This window comes from Mustela nigripes, chromosome 18, assembly GCF_022355385.1.
Source record: "Mustela nigripes isolate SB6536 chromosome 18, MUSNIG.SB6536, whole genome shotgun sequence".
In the NCBI taxonomy this organism is placed as follows: domain Eukaryota; kingdom Metazoa; phylum Chordata; class Mammalia; order Carnivora; family Mustelidae; genus Mustela; species Mustela nigripes.
The window spans coordinates 24,112,221-24,135,386 of NC_081574.1; the positions used below are offsets into that span (position 1 = coordinate 24,112,221).

At 36.8% G+C, this 23,166-nt stretch overlaps 1 pseudogene; it reads left to right on the forward strand.

The window, feature by feature from the left end:
• The first annotated feature begins 17,434 nt into the window (after positions 1-17,434).
• LOC132006428 (nascent polypeptide-associated complex subunit alpha-like) lies at positions 17,435-18,217 on the forward strand (annotated as a pseudogene).
• Positions 18,218-23,166: the final 4,949 nt, after the last annotated feature.

Below are 23,166 nucleotides of genomic sequence, written 5' to 3' on the forward strand. Positions count from 1 at the left end.
GTGTCCCTTTCCATGTGATTTACTGCTTTGACTCTCAAAATTTCATGTCACAGGTAAGTTTCCTTTTCTGAAACCTGTGCAGTGAAATATTAAAAATAGCCAATTGATTTAATTGTAGATTTTTAACCTACATTATCATCCCCAAATGTCAGAGGAGTGTGCCCTTTGGTTAAATACCAAGGCAGCTCTTATTGTGATGAGGATTGTAGTGGGGAAGAAGGCTAAACTGGATGTGGCCTTGAATGTGGGTTGAGAAGTTATCAGACTGTCTCCCGCTGACGCTAGACTCCTTTCAACTTACGTCTTCTCTGGGATTTCAGTTGGAGGGATTCGAACACACAACTTAGTTTAAAGATTATTCCTGTTGTTTAAAAGTTCCAGGAATAGGTTAATCATTAGAAGATTTCAGACACAATTCATAATCCACCTCATTCTTTTTCCTTCCCCCAGATGTTTGCTTTTCTTTTCTTTTTTTTTAGGTTTTTATTTTAATTCCAGTTAGTTAACATACAGTGTTGTATTAGCTTTAGGCGTCCAGGATAGTGATTTAACACTTCATTGCATCTCCTCGTGCCGCTTACAACAGGGCACTCCTTCGTCCCCATCACCTTTTGCACCCATCCCGCTACCCAGCTCCCTCTAATCACCATCAGTTTGCTCTCTGTAGTGAAGAGTCTGTTTCTTGACTTGTTTCTCTCTTTCTTTTTCCCCTTTGCTCTTTTGTTTTATGAAATTCCACTATGAGTGAAATTATATAGAATTTGTCTTCCTTGACGGACGTACCTCACTTGGTCTTATATTCTGTAGTTCCATCCATGTCATTGTAAATGACAAGTTTTCACTCTTTTTTAGTTGCTGAATAATATTCCATTATATATACATACCACATCTTCTTTATCCAATTAGTGGATACTTAGGCTGCTTCCACATCTTAGCTATTGTAGATAATGCCAAAGTGAACATAGGGGTGCTTATATCCCTTTGAATTAGTGTTTTTATATTTTTGGGGGGAATATCTAGTTGCTAGAACAAAGAGTATTTCTATTTTTAACTTTTTGAGGAAAACTTCATACTGTTTTCCACAGTGGCTATACCAGTTTGCATTCCCACCAACAGTGCATGAGTGTTCTTCTTCCTCCACATTCTCACCCGATAGCTGTGTTTTCTTGTGTTGTTGATGGTCTTTATTACGTTGAGGTATGTTCACTCTAAACTTACTTTGTTGAAGGTTTTTTTATCATGAATGGATGTTGTATTTTGTCAGGTGCTTTTTTTGGCGTGTATTGAAAAGACCATATGGTTCTTATCCTTTCTTTTATTGATGTGATGCATCATGTTGATTGATTTGCAGATATTGAACCACCCTTGCAATCTAATAATAAATCTCACTTGATTGTGGTGAATGATTTTTTTTTTAATGTATTTTGGATTCAGTTTGAATATTTTGTTGAGGGTTTTTGCATCTGTATTCATCAGGGGTAATTTTGTTTTTTGTTTTTTTTTTTAATATAATTTTTTATTTTTTATAAACATATATTTTTATCCCCAGGGGTACAGGTCTGTGAATCACCAGGTTTACACACTTCACAGTACTCACCAAAACACATACCCTCCCCAATGTCCATAATACCACCCCCTTCTCCCAAACCCCCTCCCCCCAGCAACCCTCTGTTTTGTGAGATTAAGAGTCACTTATGGTTTGTCTCCCTCCCAATTCCATCTTCTTTCATTTATTCTTCTCGTACCCACTTAAGCCCTAGGTATACTGAAAAGTACAGTGCTATGAACTGGACAGAGATATTTCAGAAAAGATGCTCTATTTGTCCTTTGTAACCAACAGTACCCAAATGCTAAGTGACCTGTCAATAGGATAAGCCTCATAAACTCCTAGTTAAGAGCAGATTAAAGACTCTTTTTTTTTCCAGAAAGGACAAAAGTGCTACCAAACCCAGGAGGGTTCTTAAGAATCATGGGGATTGGGGTGCCTGAGTGGCTCAGTCATTAAGCGTCTGCCTTCGGCTCAGGTCATGACCAGGGTCCTGGAATCGAGCCCCACATCGGGCTTTCTGCTCCATGGGAAGCCTGCTTCTCCCTCTCCCACTCCCCCTGCTTGTGTTCCCTCTCTTGATGTGCCTCTCTCTGTCAAATAAATAAATAAAATCTTAAAAAAAAACAAAAAAAAACAAGGATCATGGGGACTACGAGCTTGGATGGGCCTTGGAAATGATCCTTGTGTTCATTTGATAAACCAGAGGCCCAGAGAGGTGGAATAAATCGCCTGGGATTAAACAGATAAATTGTGGAAGAGATCTTTTTTGTCTCAGCCCAGTGCTCTTAAGAAGTTTCAAGGTGGGTGGTGTCGGGCTGTGGAGCAAAAGTGAATTATACTAGTTGAAGTAGGCAGAAAACATGCAGATATGATATCAGAAGCCATCTCTGTTGACCCACAGCTCAAACTAGACCATATGCAAATCTGATAAACTGGTGTGTGTTCATGCACACGTGTCTGTGTGTTTATTTTTTTTAAAATGTTTCTAATGGCATATACCTAGGAATTTCCTTTTGAGGTGTTATGAGTCAACTAATTACTTTCTTTTGGGAACCTGTTTCAAATTTCTTAATCTTATGCAAGTTATAATATAGAAGACTTCTGAATTTTCTTCTGAGATCAGCCAGTTGTACCAATCTGAGAAAGCTAGCTTACAATAAAATTGTGTTGCTTTCAGTGATTATTACTAAAGGCTCAAGAATTGTCCTTTCCCAAGCTTCTTTGAAATTTGGAAAGGAACATCCAACTCACTAGTCTGGTCTTTGATTCTTTGGTCGCCTTTTTTGGCTATAGAATATTTTTATTTCCTCTTCAACTTTTTCTTGAAGAACTCCTCAAAGTCCCCTGAAAGCAGCTCAAAGTTCTTACCAATGGATCTGGGCACAGTGAGGAGTAGATTGCATGGGCTGGCCGGCCTACACTCTGCCAGACAGACAGGGAGACTTGGAGGAATCAAGGGAGGAAACTGAGGCAGTGTCCATGTGGGGAAACATGGCTGACTCTTACAACCGTGTGTTGAACATACTTGGTTCTTTTGGAATGTTCTGGTTAGAGGTTCAAGTATCAGATCCCTGAGTGGTGACCAAAATTGGTCTCCTGGCTGTGTCAGAGATTCTGTAAGCCATCTAGTATCCTATAATAAAACAATTTCTATTTGTGTTAATTTGCTCTGGCTGCCATAACAAAACCATAGACCAGGTGGCTTGAGGAACAGAAATCTATTTGCTCATAGTTCCAAAGGCTAGAAGCCCAAGATCAGGGTCCAACAGGGACAGTTTCTGGTGAGAACTCTTTTCTGGCTTGCAATTGACTGACTTCTTTCTGCACTCTCACATGGCAGAGAGGAACAAGCTGTCTAGTGTCTCTTATTAGAAGGACAGTCCTATTGGATCAGGACCCTGCTCTCATGATCTTATTTCTGTAAAGGCCTGTCTCCAAATATGGTCACATTTGGGGTTAGCACGTCAACATGTGAATTTAGGGGGTATACAATTCAGTCCATAGTGCAATTTAATCTATCAGAATGGATTCTGATTTTGGCAGTGAAGAATCTTGACCAAAATACATGGGATAAATTTCTGTTTTAAAACTTGAATTTAGAAGAACCAGATATTACTGTAAAATCTTTTTACCACATTTGATCTTGAATCTTTACTATTAATGTTTAAAACAGTAAGTATGGAAAAACAGAAGCTGAAGACTCCTATTTCATTTTTTTTTCTGTTAATGTATTATTTCAAAATTTTAATAAAACTTATTGGGGTACAATCCACATACAATAAAACTAAAATATACTAGTTTTAAAAATATAGGAAGTTTGACTAATGTATATATAGATGGAACAACTATGTAGAACATTTCCATCACTACAAAACATTTTCTTATGTCCTTTCCCAATGAAAAGTAAGTTTATAAATTTAAGGTATAGATTGGACCATAACCCAACTCAGGCAATCCCTGATCTAATTTCAGTATAGTTTAGTTTTGCCTATTCTAGAACTTCACATAAATGTAATCTTATAGTATGAAACTTTTATCCTGGCTTCTTTCACTTAAATATTTTTGAGGCTCATCTATGTTGTAGAATGTATACGTAATCTATTTCTGTTTTATCTTTTGAGAAGCATTCCATTGTTGGCCATAGCTTGTTTATCTGCTGACCTATTGATGGATATTTGAGCTGTTTTCAGTCTGGGGCCATCATAAATAAAACAGCTGTGATCATTCAAATGTAAGTCTTTTTGTAGATGTAAGTTTTATTTTTTCTTGTATAAATACGTATGAGTGGAATTGGGTCATAATGTAAGTTATGTATAACTTTATAAAAAATTGCAAATGTTTTCCAAAGTGGTCATACCCTCTTACCTTCCCAGCAGCAAAATTAAGAGATAGATATCCATTTCTTCACTGATGCCTGCTATTCTTTTAGCCATTTGTGTGGACACATAGTGTGTTTTCTTTGTGGCTAATGCTGTGCACTTAAGATCTACTTATTTCATATTTCCTGTAGTTCCATATTCAACCTAAAATCCTTCTCTCCTTCATTTTTAGTATTTATATTTTTCATTTATTCTGGCTTTAGTGGGTCTTAGGTGATACCGAATTTTTTTCATATGTGTCTGTAATTATGTGTGAGTCTTACATTTATTAATAACCTTTTGAATTGAAGCTTATTAAAAAGATCCTCAGTATGACACCCTGACTTATGAAGGTACCTCCTTGTTATCTTTCTCATGGTGTAAGTTATAGTAAAAGCCAGAATTCCTTGCCATGTAGAATCATCTTAGAAGCTGTTGCTTTTTCTATTATTTTAAAATTTGCCTTGTAAATTTCTAAACTCAAGATTACAAACTGGACCAAACACATACTTTTAATTCTTTCAATTATTTCTTTATAAATTCAACAACAACAACAAAAAAACCAACCTGCTGTTTACTTATTCTGTGCTAGGGATCTTTCTAGGCAAAAGCGATGCAACAATGAACAAAGCAAACATATAGTGTTGGGGAAGATTCTAGATGCCATACAGCCTAGATATTTTCTATTAGGTTTTCTGAGTGTATGTTTTCTTGTGTTTTTGTTTTTTCAATTTAATTGACTAGTGATGGATTGCTGGAACATATTTATTGAGCACTTACATATGCAAGACACCACAGGGAAACAAAGGGAATGAATAAATTCAATGGATTTTGGTCTTATGTGGGGAATAGTTACTAGTTGAGTAAAAATGACATAATAGAAATGTCACTAGGTGCTAGGAATACCCTTCTCAGGAAAACAAGACATGGTCCTGGTCTTTTTCTAGGTGTGGCAATGGGAGGCAGACATTACTCATTATTCAGACATGGACTATAACAAGAAGATCCAGTATGATAGATGGCATGTGTTGTTCATGGAAGACCTTGCAGAGGAAGTAAAATCCGAGACAACTGAACTTAAGAGAGAATCAACCATATGAAAGGAGAGAACATTGAGGCCCTCACCCAGAGGGAACATGACATGTTTGAGAAGCTGATAAAGGCCACTGTGGCTGGAGTTGGAGGGAAAAAGCACACAAACATTAGTTTTGCTCTTCAGTGCACTGCAGTCTGGCTTTTGCCTGTGATTATCTACTGCTGTTGCTCCTGCCAAGTTCAACAATGATCTTCTAGCTGTGACCTCTAATGGGTGCTTTTCATTCTTCATACTACTTGGACTCTTTCCATCACTTACCACTCCCTCCAATATGAAGCTTTCGCCTTGATTTTAGGATTCCACAACTGATGATGCCCTTCTCCATGACACCTTCTCAGTCTGCTCTTCTGTAAAAGAGAGATGAGCCTCCCAGATTTTGACTGTTGTCAGTATTTTTGGTGCTCCACCTGTCCCCATTTAGTCATACGTGATGTCATGGTATGTGGTGTCTGTCCAACAGGAAAACAGTGCACTCTGCTTTGGTAATTGTGGTGGCTGAAATGGGTCTCCAAAATTTTAGAAGTAATTGTATCTCCAAGTTTCTCTTAGGTATAATTTTTTACTCTTTTTTATGTTTTTAACCTAAGTAGACCTTGCTAATCAAAGCTCTATTCTTATTGTTGGCTTACCACGTAACCAGGCACTGTATTAGATACTTTCGAACAAGACTACAGTTTTCTGCTGTAATTGTGCTTCTAGCCTACAGGCTATCTTTTCCTGGACATATTTCCTGAACCTTGATACTTTGCTAAGTACCCTCATTATGAGGCATTATTGTACCATGTGTACAGGCGTACAGGTGGGCAAAAGAAAAGGGGGTGTGGTAATAGCATGATCACATCACAGTATATCACAGGTTGGGTGTTTTTCTGCCTTATGTACTGAAAATTGATCTAGGGGTCAGGCACATAAATATTCAGGCTTTTCTAACATAGGCATGGGTAAGCAGCAGGCAGGGAAGTTGAAAATTCTAGAAGGGATATTCACATGGAGAGGGCAGCAGTTGGGAAGAACTGTGAACTCAGAGGGGAACATGGAGGGATGGGGAAATGATGCCTCAAACTCACTCCCCTCCCTCCATTTGAGGTCCTGTCCCTTGTTGAATCCAACCAGAAGCCAGAAGGCAAAGAGAAATTTTGATTTAGTCTATATGGATCCATTTTCCAGGGCATAGGGGAGGATAGAGACTGGTGAAGAATGGATCTGAAATCACTGACGGGAAGAATATGCACATACATATTATATAGATGCTATAATACGTCTAAGCTATCAAGTTCCTTAAAATCCATTGCACAGTATAATGTGCAGTATAATTTAGCTTATTTTGATAGGCCAGTAGTCCAGATTTCTATTAATGGCTATTACTAATTGCTGAAATCAGTTTTTAAGATTGATGAATCTAATTCCCTTTAGATTTAAGAGAACGGTTAAATATCTGTCTTCAGTTGTTTAATGCTAAGGCTGCCTAAAGGTAGAACACTTGGCTCTTAGAATATATTAGTTCTGTGTTCCTTTGGTCCTGGATAAGAGAATGGCACATTCTGGAAACTGTTCTGAGTGAGGAAATTACCAAGTGAAAATGTTCTAATGCTTAATCAGGAGACTTCCTAATATAGCTTCCCCTGATATATAAAAAGCTTGGAAGTCAACACAATAGAGAAATAATGTTAGCTAAGAAATGGAAACTCAAATAATCAAAGAAAGTTCAAGAAATCAAAAATATAGTAACAGAAATGAAGAATGCCTTTGATGGGCTTATTGGTAAATAAAACTCACCTGAAGAAAAAATTAGTGAGCTGAATATATGTCAGTGAAAGCATTCTCAACTGAAATGCAAAGAGAATAATAATAATAATAATAGTAAACCAGAACATTCAAGAGTTGTGGGACAATTGCAAAAGATATAACATACATTAATTAGATTATCAGAGAGAGGAAAAAGAAGAGAGCAGAAGAAATATTCAATGATGGCTGAGAATTTCCCCAAATTAGAGATATCAAATCACAAATCTGGTTAGCTCAGAGCATACCCAGAGGGATAAACATAAAAACAAACCTATCCCCAGAGTTATCATTCAAATTTCAGGAGACAAAGAGAAAATCTTAGAAGAAACCCAGATACTGAGGGTATTCATGGCCAAAAGACAGGCTCTGAAACAAACATGGTAAGTAGTTCTTTAGGAGGAGGAAAATGAGGGTCAGAAACTTGAACCTACCTTAAGAAAGGTAGAGGATTGGGTTATAGTCCTTAAAATAATACTAATAACAATACTGTATCCAGGTGATTATTGCATATGGTTAAGTGAAATAAATGGTAAAGTATTAGTCTGCTATAAAGATATACCACCTATTGGGTGGTTCTTACAGTTCTGGGGGCTGGGAAGTTTAAGAGAAGGGTGGTGGCCCATTGGCTTGGTGAAGGTCCTCTTCCTGGAGTCTGGATGGCTGTTTTCTTTCTGTGTCTTCACATGGCTGAGAGAGAGAGAATGCGCTCCACTTCTTCCTTTCTTTTCTTTCTCTTCCCATCATAAAACCATACCCCACCCTATGATTCCTTCAAAATGTAATTACTACGCAAAAGCCCTATCTCCAAATACCATCACATTGGATGTGAGGGGTTCAACATATGGATTTGTGCAAGGGGTGTGGGGGTGGGTACACAATTCAGTCGATAGCAGAGAGCAGTGTCATAAGGGATACAAGGGAACTATTAGAAATACTCTGTTATAAAGTACTTGAAATGGTATAGTGTTATTTGAAGATAAAACCGGCTTAATTAACAGCGTACATTATAATAAATCCATGAGCAATAAAATAAAGGTATAATTGATATGCTGGGAGAGTTGATAAAATACTATCATGTAAAATGCTCAATTAAAATGAGAGAAGACAAAATAAAGAGGGTAAGCAAAAAGGAACAAAACACAAATGCAGGGAATAAAGTAGTTACAAAAAGCTTCGTTATTAGTCCAATTATATCAGTAATCACTTCAAATCTGAATGGTCTAACTACAGTGATAAAAAGATTATCAGAACGGATAAAAAATATCAACTATATGTTGCCTATTTAATCCCATTTAAATATAAACTCAGGTGAAAAATAAAAAGAAGCAGAATATTGTACAATGCCAGCACTTAATGCTATGTGTATGGCAGAAGTATAAGAAACAGAAGCACCTGGGTGGCTCTGTCAGATAAGCATCAGACTCTTTTTTTTTCTTTTTTAATATTTATTTATTTGACAGAGAGGGAGAGAGATCATAAGAAGGCAGAGAGGCAGGCAGAGAGAGAGAGGAAGCAGGCTTCCCGCTGAGCAGAGAGCCCGATGCTGGACTCAGATCCCAGGACCCTGAGATCATGACCCGAGCTGAAGGTAGAGGCTTAACCCACTGAGCAACCCAGGCACCCAAGGATCAGACTCTTGATTTCAGCTCAGGTCATGATCTCAGGGTGGTGAGATCGAGTCTTGCACAGGGCTCTGTACTCATCAGGGAGTCTGCTTGAGATTCTATTCCTCCCACACCCCTCTACTCCTTCACTCTCACTCTCTCTCAAATAAATACATCTTTTCTTTTTCATAAAAACAAGAAGGAATGGAGTCAGATTTACATGCTGTTCCTTTTATAATTGGAAAATCTAGAGAATCAGCATTCACCAAAATTCTGGTTTTTTTTTCATTCACCAAAATTCTGATGGTGAGAAGAAATAGAATAATTGCCAGTTTTAGCGTTAATTAAGTGTTAGGGATGGTGATTTCATTACTGCACATAAAAAGAAAGCATCAGAATACATTAGAGTAATTCTTCAGAGTTATCCACAATTCATGTTCAGTGATATTTTAGATCACATTTGTCTTGAAGAATAAAAGAAAGCTAATGTGACAAGTAAAGGGAATAAAATCCTAAATAGGTTGACTACATAATTTCCTCCTCCCTTTGCTCCTTTAAACCTGCTATGTTAGTTGTGAGGCCCTCTCCTTTAAAATTAGTGACTTCCTTTAGATATCAAAAGTAAATTCAGTCTATATGATAAGGAATCACAAAGACATTTATTCTGACTCTTCAAGAAGTATAGTTGGGGAACATTCTAACAGCTGACATGATGTTCTTTTTTATGACACTCCTCTGATTATCATTTTGAAGTGCCACCCACAGATTACTCTTCTCTTTGTCTTGTCAAGAAATGATGTTGAAAATATGAAAGGTTGCTAAGTGCTTTTGTGGAAATAACAAGGCAAAAATACACTATTTAAAAAATTTCCATGCCAAAAAACAAAAGAACACATCATGTCATGTCTCTCCATTTATATTCTTACAATGCACATCTTGTTAAAATGTACTGAATTGAAAGGATTCCTTCTTTTAGAGGAAGTAGCACACATATTTTGTACCTTGACTTTAATACACGCACAATTTCCTTTAAATAACATTTTAAGAATTTAGAATATTTTTATATGCCAGACTGAATTTTGGAAAACTGTTTAATCAGGCTGTAAGAACATTGAGTTTTTAAGCACAGCTTGAATTCAGGAGGTTAACTACTTTTTAGCTCGTTATAAATTTCTCATAAGGATGAGAGCCTTGGGATGCCTGGGTGGCTCAGTGGGTTAAATCCTCTGCCTTAGGCTCAGGTCATGATCCCAGGGTCCTGGGATCGAGCCCCACATCGGGCTCTCTGCTCAACAGGGAGCCTGCTTCCTCCTCTCTCTCTCTCTTCTTCTCTGCCTACTTGTAATCTCTGTCTCTCAAATAAATAAAATCTAAAAAAAAAAAAAAAGATGAGAGCCTTATATGTTCCAAAAGAACACGAAAGAACATTTCAGATATATAACATACTTTGTGATTTTCTGTACATGTATTGTTAATACAAAAAGATTCAGAAGACATTTCTGAATCCTTGTGCTCTGTAAGTAAAGGAGTATGATTGCACCAAGAAATTCAACCTGTCTTACTGCAGGTGTCCTTATTCCCAGAGTAGAGATAATGTATGGAATAGTTTCCTTACCCATCTGACAGAACTATTTGGTGATGAAATAAGCATGTATATACATTGTATATTATAGACATAATAAACATATTCATTCTCTCTATATATTTATATATTTTATATATGTATATAAATGTCTTCTATTATTGAAGTAATTATTGTTGTTATAGTGCCTTAATTCTAGCCTTTTTAGTGTGTTGTTGACCAAGTAGTTCTAGGTAAATACAGCTTGGCTTGCAGAAAGTCCAACAATAACCAGATAAATTTCTCTTTGCTTCCCTCTTCCAGGGAAAATATAAATAAAAACACAAGTTAGAATTCTGCATAGTACTGTTTATTTTATGTACCTACCAGTAGGTTTCCATAGGCACTTTCATTTCATTTCATTTCATTTCCGGGATAAGTGACTTACATCTACACTGTAAACTTTTCTAGGGTCTCAAGGGCCAAAACTGTTATATGAAAATGGTATGTTATTCAACTGAAGTTTTTATGAGAGAGCAGCATCTGTAAATTTACAAACACTGACAAAGGTTAAAAGCAAGTGAGAAGGGTGCTGCAAGCTTATAGCTAATCATGGTTTGTACCAATAGGGAATTGACAGTCTCAGCTGAAGTTGTCCTGAAACTAAAGGTTGCTGACTCTATTACTAGAATTCAATGTAACTGCTTAGTTTTCTGCTGGAGGCATGAACATTTCTTTTAAAGATTTTGTTTGACAGACAGAGATCACAAGTAGGCAGAGAGGCAGGCACAGAGAGAGGGGAAAGCAGGCTCCCTGCTGAGCAGAGAGCCCGATGTGGGGTTCGATCCCAGGACCCTGGGATCATGATCCGAGCCAAAGCCAGAGGCTTCACCCACTGAGCCACCCAGGTGCCCTATGAGCATTTTATTTTTAAGGAGAGTAACTATCTCACATAACTCTTTATCTTGGCTATTTGTTTAATCAATACTTTATGAAACTGTGCCACTATCTTTACTTACTATGGTTCTGTGAGGTATTAATAGGCGAGTTCTCTTTATCATTCCAGACAAGCAAAACCAAAGTCTTGAATATTTAATATTTTGTTTGGCTTTGAAAAGTAAACCACCAAAACAAGATAAGTCTGGGACATCTTGTAGTACCAGAAAGTAAAAAAGTACTCAAAAAAAAGAGAAGGAAAATATAAATAAATAGATAAATAAATAAATAAATGCAGACATGTCCTAGAGACACAGGGGCCAATCTGAAAGAACTCTCAATTGGCAAAGCTGGAAAAATTTAAACGACAAAATAGATAATGTATTGAATCATAACCCAAAATATAAATATATGTGTCTATACTGATATTAAAATGATTAAGAATAAGTAAATGAGGGAGAAGTTATAGAAGAATTCCAAATAATAAATGTAGCTATTTCACTTTACAGAAGGTACAGCTTCAATCTCCCACATCCATTCCCCACTCTCCATGGGCTGGTATTAGTGACTCAATTCTTTAGATTAGAGTAGGGAACACACACACACACACACACACAGCCAGGCTGGGAAAACCCAGCATAAATTACCTTAAACCAGTGATGAAAGTTTACATCTGCAGTAATGTTATGTGGACATCATGTATTCCTGATAGAATGTGACAATAAAAGTATTTCATCCCTGTAATTTCTCCAAATCTGTAAACCAGTTTAATCACGTGAAAGGCATTAGGCAAACCCAGACTGGGGGTTTTCTGTGGAATAGCTGGCCAGAGTATCGCAAGATTCTCCAGGTCATGAAGAAGAAGTTAAGGCTAGGAACTGTCACAGATGAGAGGGAATGTGGGAGACATGGCAATAAATGTGTTGTGATGCTCTCAATTTGGTACTGGAATAGAAAGATAACATTGACACAAAAACTGGAGTTTAGTTAATTATAATCTGCAATAGGTTGAATGATTACACACTCAAAATATATGTCCATGTCCTAATCCCTGGAATTTGTGAATGTTATCTTACTTGGAAAAAGTATCTTTGCAGGTATAATTAAGTATCTCCAGATAAGATCATTCTAGACTATCTGGGTGAGTTAAATCCAATGACATGTTTCTTACAAGATCAGCACAGAGATGAGAAGGTGGTCATGTGATGATGGCGGTGGAGATTAGAACCACAAATCAAGAAATTCCACCAAGCACCATAAGCTGGTAGAGGCAAGGAATGAAATCTCCCTCAGAGTCTTCAGAGAAAGTGCGGTCCTGGGAATATCTTTTTCTTATTCTCTGGCCTCCAGAACTGTGGGAGAATAGGTGTGAGTTGTTTTAAGCTACAGGTTTGTGATAGTTTATTACAGCAGCCTTAGGAAACTAATGTATGTACCAACGTCAATTTCTTGTTTTGAATCATGGACTGTGGCAATGTAAAATGTTAACAAGGGAAACTAGATGAGAGGTAGATAGGAACTCTCTGTAGTATCTTTGCAACTTTTCTGTAAATCTAAAATTTCTCCAAAATAAAAAGTTTATTAAAAGAACCCTCATAGTTCCACTCAAAGAAAGGTATAGATTCTACTTCTACTTTGTTAGGAGTTAGACTTGATATTTCTTTGAATAATGTGACTACTGTGCCATTAAATATCTTACAAATAAAGCCAAGCATTTCTAGAAAAGAAATCTTTCAAATGGGAAACATGGGTTTGGCCAATGTCATGTTATGTTTGCATATTTGCATTTCATTGTGTTTCAGAGATAGGGTAATTTTTCTCTGGTTTGTAGTTGATTAAGTTGAGTGGTCGTAACCAGTGCTACAAATGATGTTTAAACAAGTATCACTTGACCTTCAGTAGGCTACATTTACTCTATCTTCTTTCCTTATTCATTAATAACCAATCAGGATTTACCTAGAGATCCAAATCAATTAGCTTTTCTTATGTCTTCCTTCTAACTAAAAGCGCTTGACTCAAACTTGCAAGGAAAGCAAAACCCATTGTACAAGTTTCTTTATTTTAATTTAAAAAATGTGAAAATTGTCATTATGATCACCTTACACTGCTCAACCAAAGAAGAGCCATTTGGGCATCATCAACCAGCCTGAGAAATGTCCATTGAGTTAAGATTTTTCTTTAATTATATGAACGGCTCCAGGCAGAATTTGAGGATTATTGCTGTATTTCATAAGGAAGTGATGACTTAAGGAAGGCATGGCTAACAATCCCTCAAGAAAGTCAACCATTTGGTTTCTCTGTGAGTGAACCTTAATGAACTAAAAAGTAAAAGGGGTGAGTTAAATACCTAGAAACAAGTGCTTAATACTCAGGAAAAAAAGAGAATCCAGTTTTTGACAGCATATTTGTAACTATAAAGCACCATAGATAGCCTTTCAGCTCTTTTGGAATTATCATTCGTCCTTCATCGATTACTTCATTGAAACCTCTGTGGACTCATCATGCTCTCAGCTCCACTTACTGCTTCGATCACAGTAAATTGTGAAATTCTATATAGTGAATGCAACATAGCATTTTTTTAAAGAAAGGATTTGGGTGTCTTAGGTAATTAATTCATATCTAATAAAAATGACCAGATACAGTTATAACAAAATTTTTGTCAAAATTTTTGTATAATACAAAACTAAAACATTCAAGTCTATAAGTTTTTAGAATAATAAATAGGCTTTTTAATTTAGTAAATATAGAGCAATGATTTTATGGAAGAAAACCTAATAAATAACACCATGATTCATGCTTGAACTGTCTTTTTTTTAAGTTTTCTTCGTTCAGAAAATTCAAACTAAGCCCTTTTAAGGATGCATCTCTTTGATTTATTATTTGTGGGAATACTAATTTTTAAATCTATAGACTGTCTGATTATTATTTAAGTGTATTTGGCCAAAGTACTCTTATTTCCAAATAAAAATCCCTATTTGTGCTTTAAGAGAAGAAAGGACTCTCAGAAACAAACAAACAATCAACAAAGCACTCTAAAGTGATCGAGGCTGATAGGGAAAAAAAAAAAAAAGCCAAATCTGTTATTTTAATTGTTAACCTTTGAAATGTATATAGTAAACCTATGGCTAAGAAAAAAGTTCTCCCATGAAATATTATGAAATTAAATAAAACATACTGGTGATATACCTCTCTTAGTGGTCACACTCAGGGCTCACTTACTGTTAATCAGTGATATTTATTGAGTTTACCCACTATTCTCTAAGATCTTCTAGTGGGACCTGAGAGTGGCTTAAAGAGAGAGTATATCACATTTTCACCTTCAGGGTGTCTAAATTCTTCTCTCTTTTCCTTTCCCTCCCCCTTCTCTTCCTTCCTTCCTTTTTATTATTTATATTATTGTTACAGGTGCTATATTTATATAATGCTCATTATAATGTCCTTATAATCTTCCCAGAAATTGAGACCAGGCTTTCTCAACTTTAGTGCTAATGATGTTCTGGGCCAGATAATTTTTTCTTATGGCGAAATGCCTTATGCATTATAGGGTGAGGCCATGTGATGGTGAATTTTACGTGTCACCTCAGCTGGGGCATGAATGTCTTTTTCTGTGTGCAAATAACATTTGAATTGGTGGATTTTGAATAAAACACATTGGGGTTGGATCTCATCCAATCAGGTAGAGGCCTCAACAGAATAACAGAATAAATACTGACCTCTCCCTAACAAGAAAGGATTTGGATTTGAACTGTAACTTTTCCCTGAGTCTCCAACCTGCCAGCCTACCCTATCATATTTTGGATTTACCAAGCCTCCAAAGTTGTGTGCGCCAATTCCTTTAAATAAATCTCACTTTCTCTCCCTCTTTCTCTTTTTCTCTCTTTCTCCATCTCTCTCTAATTCATTCTATTTCTCTAGAGAACCCTGAAAAATCCAGAATTTGGTACTGAGAAATGGAATGCTGCTATAATAAATAACCAAAATTATAGAAGTGGTTTTGGAATTAGGTGGTAGGCAGAAGCTAGCAGACTTTTGGAGTGCATGTTAGCAAGAGTCTAGATAGCATTCAAGAAGTTGTTGGTAGAAATGTAGACATTAAAGATGTTTTTAGTGAGATCTCAGATGGAAATGAGGAACATGTTATTAAACATTGGAGGAAAGTGGCAAAGGATTTAGTTGAATTGTGTTTTAGTGTTATGTGAAAGGTAGAATTTGTGAATGGACATTTAGCTGAGGAGATTTTTAAGTAAAACATTTGAAAATGTGATCAGTTATTGAACCTTATGACCTAATGGATCCGATTTGAATGGAATGATTTGATTCAGACCCCTGGTCCCTTTTTCTTTCTTATTTCTGCCTTTTGGAATGAGAATATCTGTCTTAGCTTGTCCACCATTATATTTTGGAAGTCTATTACTTGTCTGTTTTCACAAGATCATAACTGGAGAGAAATCTCTGCCTCAGAATGAATAATATCTTGCATGATACTAGATAAGATTTGGAACTTAGAATTGATGCTAGAATGGGTTAAAAATTTGTGACTGTTTGTGGGTAGGAGAGCAGAAAAGAATGAGTTCAAACTTAAATGACCATCAACTTAATATAGATTGCCATTTGCTGAAGTAGTTATATACAAACTTAATGGTAATCATATATAAAAAACCGCTAATAAACATGCAAAGGATAAAGAGAAAGAAATCCAAATATATCACTAAATAAAATCAACAAAACAAGAAAGGGAGTAACAGAAAAAAGAATCAGAGAAAAATCTTGAAAAACAACCACAAATGAAGTAATAAAATGGCAATAAGTACATATCTATCAATAGTACTGTGACTGTAAATGGGCTAAATGCTCCAAAAGACATAGGTTGTCAGAATGGGTAAAAAAACAGACTTACCTATATGTTGCCTCTAGAGATACATTTGAGACCTAAAGACATCTGCAGATTGAATGCAAGGGGATGAAGAAATATATATTGTACAAATAGATAAGAAAGTCAGAATAGCAAACAAAATCCAAAAAACCAATACTCTGAAAAGACCACAAATAATGGAGATTATATAATATGCTACTAAGCAATGAATGGTCAGCCAGGAAATATAAGAAAAAAAAGTTCATGGAAGCAAATGAAAATGAAAACACAGTGGTCTAAAGCTTTGGGATGGAAAAAAAAAGTGGCCCTAAGAGAGAAGTATATAGCAATACAGGCCTACTTCAAGAAACAACAAGAATCTTGATTAAACAACCTAACCTTAAACCTAACCTTACACCTAAAGAAGCTAGAAAAAGAATGACAAAGCCTAAAGCCAGAAGAGAGAAGGAAATAACACAGACTACAGCAGAAATAAATGCTATTGCAACTAAAAAAATAAAAAAAAGAACAGATCAATGAAACCAGTAGTTGATATTTCGAAAAAAATAATAAAATTGATAAACCTCTACTGAGAGTTATCAAAAAGAAAACACAAGGAACCCAAATAAATAAAATCACGAATTAGGAGAAATACAAAAAATTATGAGATTATTATGAAAAGCTATATACCAACAAATTGGACAACCTTAAAGAAATAGATAAATTCCTAGAAACATAAATGTACCAAAACTGAAATAGGAAGAACTAGAAAACTTGAACAGACCAATAACCAGCAGTAATAGAAAATCTCCCAACAAACAAAAGTCCAGGACCAGACGGCTTCAGACAAATTTTACCAAACATTTAGAAAAGAGTTAAAACCTTTTCTTCTCAAACTATTCTAAAAAAATAGAAAAAGGAAGAAAACTTCACATTTCATTCCAGGAGATCAGCATTACCCTACAAAATACTAACAAACCAATCCCAACAAAATATTAAAAAAAAATTATTCACTGCAATCAAGAGGGATTTATAATTGGGTTTCAAGAGTGGTTCCATATTCACAAATGAATCAATGTGATAATCACATTAATAAAAGAAAGGATAATCCCTCTGCAAGAAAGGATAATCCTGGCTACACTCTCTCTTGCTCCCTTACTGTTGCCATCTTGGTTTCATGTTTCCTGCACACAATGCCAGCTGAACCCACAGAAACCACCCCTGGTAAAAATTAGGAGTTACCATAGCCCCAGACTGAGACTGGGTCTGGAATGGAATCCAATGCTGATGAATCAAAACTTGAGGAACAAGATTCTATGCTGGCAACCACATAAGCCCAGCTGGCAGCAGCAGCTGAAATTGATAAAGAACCAGTCAGTAAAGCAAAACAGAACCGGAGTGAAAAGAAGTTATGGAAATAGGTCTACGACAGGTTAAAGGAGTCACTAGAGTCACTATCCGGAAGTCTAAGAATATCCCACCACAAAACCAGATGTCTGCAAGAGCCCAGCTTCAGATACCTACATAGTTTTTGAGGACGGCAAGATCAAGGATTTGTCTCAGCTGGCACAACTAGCTGCTGATGAGAAATTCAAAGTTGAAGGTGAAGCTGTCTCAGACATGCAGGAGAACACACAGACTCCAACTGTACTGGAGGAAAATGAGGAGGAAGAGGCTGAGGAAATGTATGCAGAGGTTAAGGACAGAGAATTGGTCATGTCGCAAGCAAAAGTGTCAGAAGCAAAGGCATCTGAGTCCTGACGAACAATAGGGATGACACTGTAAATGGTATTATAGAATTAACAGTGTATCCATCTGAAACTAAGGGACATTTTTTTGTGTGTGTGTTTCAAAAGAATAATTGCAGCTTCGTTTCAAATCTTTATTGTTTCTACATTAATAACATTATGTCTTCTTATAGGATGAAAAATGAATTGATCAACAGAGAGATAGATAAGAGGATAAGAACCTTATGACCATTTCAATAGATGCAGAAAAAGCATTTGGCAAAATACAACATCGATTCATGATAAACGTCCTCAACACCGTATGTTTAGAGGGAACATACCTCAACATAATAAAGGCCATATATGAAGAACCCACTGCTAATATCCTTATTGGGGAAAAACTGAGAGCTTTTTCTATGGCCAGGAATGAAGGGGGATGTCCATCTTCACCACTTTTATTCTACATAGTACTAGAAGTCTTAGCTATAGCAGTAAGACAAAAAGAAATAAAAGGAAGCCAGATTGGCAAGGAAGAAGTAAAACTTTCACTATTTGCAGATGGCGTGATACCATATGTGGAAAACCAGAAAGACACCACCAAAAAACTGCTAGAACTGATATACAAATTCAGTAAAGTCACAGGATACAAAATCGATATGTAGAAATCTGTTGCATTTCTATACACCAACAAAGACACAGCAGGAAGAGAAACAGAAAACAACTCCATTTACAGTTAGTTGTATCCAAACCAACAAAATACCTAGGAGTAAACCTAATCAAAGTAGTGAAAGACTCCTTTGCTGTGCAGAAGCTTTTGATCTTGATGAAGTCCCAAAAGTTCATTTTCGCTTTTGTTTCCTTTGCCTTTGGAGAAGTGTCTTGAAAGAAGTTGCTGTGGCCAATGTCGAAGTTACTGCCTATGTTCTCCTCCAAGATTTTGATAGATTCCTGCTTCACGTTGAGGTCTTTTATCCATTTTGAGTTTATCTTTGTGTACGGTGTAAGAGAATGGTCAAGTTTCATTCTTCTACACATAGTTGTCCAAATTTCCCAGCACCATTTATTGAAAAGACTGCCTTTTTTTCCACTGGATATTTTTTCCTGTTTTGTCAAAGATTATTTGACCATAGAGTTGTGGGTTCGTATCTGGGCTCTCTACTCTGGTCCACTGGTCTATGTGTCTGTTTTTGTGCCAGTACCATGCTGTCTTGGTGATCACAGCTTTGTAATAAAGCTTGAAATCAGGCAATGTGATGCTCCCAGTTTTGTATTTCTTTTTCACCATTTCCTTAGCCGTTCGGGGTCTCATCTGATTCCATAAAAATTTTAAGATTGTTTGTTCCAGCACTTTGAAAAATACCAGCATAATTTTGATCAGGATGGCATTGGAAGTATAGATTGCTCTAGGCAGTAGCGACATTTTAACAATGTTTATTCTTCTGATCGATGAGCATGGAATGCTTTTCCATCTTTTTGTGTTTTCTTCAGTTTCTTTTATGAGTGTCTATAGTTCCTTGAGTACAGATCCTTTACCTCTTTGGTTAGGTTTAATCTTAGTTCTTTGTGCTATAGTAAATGGAATTGATTCCTAATTTCCCTTTCTATATTTTCATTATTAGTGTATAATAAAACAACTGACTTCTGTGTATTGATTTTGTATCCAGCCACATTACTGATAAAGAAGATATGGTCCATAAATAATATGGAACATTATGCCTTCACCAGAAAGGATGAATACCCAACTTTTGTATCAACATGGATGGGACTGGAGATTATGCTGAGTGAAATATGTCAAGCAGAGAGAGTGAATTATGTGGTTTCACTTACTTGTGGAGCGTAAGGAATAACACAGCAGACATTAAGAGAAGGAAAGGAAAAGTGAATTGGGGAAAATTGGAGGGGAGACATCCACGTGAGAGACTGTGGACTCTGAGAAACAAACTGAGGGTTTTGAAGGGAAGGGGGTGGAGGGTTAGGTAAGCCTAATGATGGGTTTTAAGGAGAGCATGTATTACGTTGAGCACTGGGTGTGCTACATAAATAATGAATCTTGGAACACTGAAAAAATAAAATTAAACTTAAAAAACGTGAAAGACTCTGAAAACTATAAAACACTGATGAAATAGATGACACAAAGAAATGAAAAGATATCCCATGCTCATGAATCGGAAGAAAAAATCTTGTTAAAATATCTATACTGCCTAAAGCAATCTGCACATTTAATGCAATCCCTATCAAAATACCTAACTACCGTTCTTACCAGAACTAGAACAAATATTCCTACAATGTGTATGGAACCACAAAAGACTGTGAATAGCAAAGCAACCTTGAAAAAGAAGAGCAAAGCTGAAGATATCAGAATTCTGGACTTCAAGTTATATTACAAGGCTATAGTGATGAGGCACCTGGGTGGTTCAGTCAGTTAAACATCTGCCTTCGGCTCAGGTCATGATCGCAGAGTCTGGGATCAACCACTGCACCAGGCTCTCTGCTTAGTGGGGAGTTTGCTTCTCTCTCTGCATCTACCCTACTTATGTTCTCTTTCTCTCTGTCTCTCTCAAATAATTAAATAAACTTTTTTAACAACAACAACAAAAACCAACAAAGCTGTAATCATCAAAAGAGTATGATCCTGGCAGGAAAATAGACATATAGATCAGTGGAACAGAATAGGAAACCCAGAAAGGAACATACAACTGTATGGTCAATTGATCTTCAACAAAACAGGAAAGACTGCCTGTTGGAAAAAAGACTATCTCTTTAGCAAATGGTGTTGGGAAAACCAGACAGCTATATGAAAAAGAATGAAACTGGACTACTTTCTTCATCATACACAAAACTAAATTCAAATTGGATTAAAGACCTAAGTGTGTGTACTGAAACCATAAAAATCCCGGAAGAGGGGCGCCTGGGTGGCTCGGTGGGTTAAAGCCTCTGCCTTCGGCTCAGGTCATAATCTCAGGGTCCTGGGATCGAGCCCCGCATTGGGCTCTCTGCTCAGTGGGGAGCCTGCTTCCCCTGACCCCCTCTGCCTGCCTCTCTGCCTACTTGTGATCTCTGTCTGTCAAATAAATAAATCTTAAAAAAAATAATTTGGGCTGTTAGGTTGGGGTGAATATATTTTGCTTGTGAAAAGGATGTCAATTCTAGGGTATCTAGAAGGCAAAGTGTTGTGAAATGAATAGTTTTCTCTCTAAATCCATATGTGCAAGCCCTAACCCTTAGAATTCTGACTGTGTTTGGTGATAGAGACTTCAAAGTGTTAATTACATTGCCATAAGGTCATTTAGGTGGGCCTTAATCATTTTGACCCATATCCTGGGTCAGAATCAGGACATCCAGAAAGACATGAGGGTTTGTACACACAGACTACACAGGCCAAGTGAGTACATAGCAAGAAACCTCCATCTGTAAGCCAAGGAGAGATACCTCAGGAGGAACCAAACCTTGAAGGCATCTTGTTCTTGGACATCCAGCCTACTGAGCTGTGAGAAAATAAGTTTGTGTTCTTTAGATCATCCAATCTGTGGTATGCGAGTTGGGGAGTCTTAGCAAATTAATACAGGTGGCATCTCTGTCACCTGCCTACCATATTCTAATAGCATCTCTCCCCTCACCCCATCTCTACTCCCCTACTTGTGACAAAAAAAAAAATGTCTTCAGATATTGTCAAATATTTTTTGAGGGACAGAATTGTCCCACATTGAGAACCACAGCTCTAATCATAAACAATAACAAGAAATAATAGTATAGATTACTCATCTTTACAACCTGTGATTTGAGCATTGTCCTCTCCATATATCTTTCAAACCCACTGCCTGCTCCTTCAAATGGTTAAATGCAGGTACTTCCTAAGGTTCTTTCTGCTGCTTTCTTTTCTCTTTTCCTACATTTTTCCTTAATATTCTCATCCTTTAAAAAATGTGCTACTTCTGGGGCGCCTGGGTGGCTCAGTGGGTTAGGCCGCTGCCTTCGGCTCAGGTCATGATCTCAGGGTCCTGGGATTGAGTCCCACATCGGGCTCTCTGCTCAGCAGGGAGCCTGCTTCCCTCTCTCTCTCTGCCTGCCTCTCTGCCTACTTGTGATTTCTCTCTGTCAAATAAATAAATGAAATCTTTAAAAAAAAAAAGAAAAGAAAGTGGGGGAGCTTTTCACATTAAAAAAAAAAAATGTGCTACTTCTAAATAAATAGCTAGAGCTCACATGTAATCTCTCTTGTCCTAGCATCTTTCTTGATCTCCAAATGTGAATTTCCATGTGCCAATTTTCCAAACGGTTCTTGAAATTTCCCCCTGAATATTTTACATCTACTGCAAATTCAACATATCTAAGCTGATTACACATCTTCCCCAAAACTGTCTCTCCTATAGTCTCTATTTGGTTATATAGTTCACTTTAGTTCAATTCAAAAACTGTTTTTTGCATACCTCAAGATTTTGTGATTTGGTACAGAGAAAATCTTTTAATAGATTTAATGTAATGTGATAAGCACAATGATAAAAAAAAATATGCAGAAATCTCTATGGGACATCAGAGAAGGAACCTTGTATCTTGTCTGGGATGTCAGGAAAAGCTTCCTAGAGAAGGTGAGAAATGAGCTATGTCTTAAAGGAGAAGCCCAAGTTAGGTAAGGAAGAGAAGATACGAAGGTATTTTAGGCAGGTTAAACAGTATATAATATATAATAGCATATAATAGTATATAATAACAATAGGTGGAGAGGATAACAGAAAATGTCCAGTTTGTTTTTTGTTAATTGAAGTCAGGCAAAGGTGAACATGTCTTGTATGTAAATACTTATGTGCGTCTGTATATCCTCTAGGAAATTTCTAAATCTTGGGGTGCCTGGGTGGCTCAGTCATTAAGCATCTGCTTTCGACTCAGGTATGACCCCAGAGTCCTGGGATCCAGCCCCGCATTGGGCTCCCTGCTCAGCGGGAAGCCTGCTTCTCTCTCTTCCACTCCCCCTGCTTGTGCTTCCTCTCTGCTGTGTCTCTCTCTGTCAAATAAATAAATAAAAATCTTAAAGAGAAATTTCTAAATCTTAATTTATTGATTCAAAAACTATGGACAATATGAGGTGCATGGCTGGCTCAGCTGGTAGAGCAAGCAACTGTTAATCTCAGGGCTGTGAGTTCAAGCCCCATGTTGGGTGAGGAGCCTACTTAAAATTAAAAAAATACATATATTGTATGTGT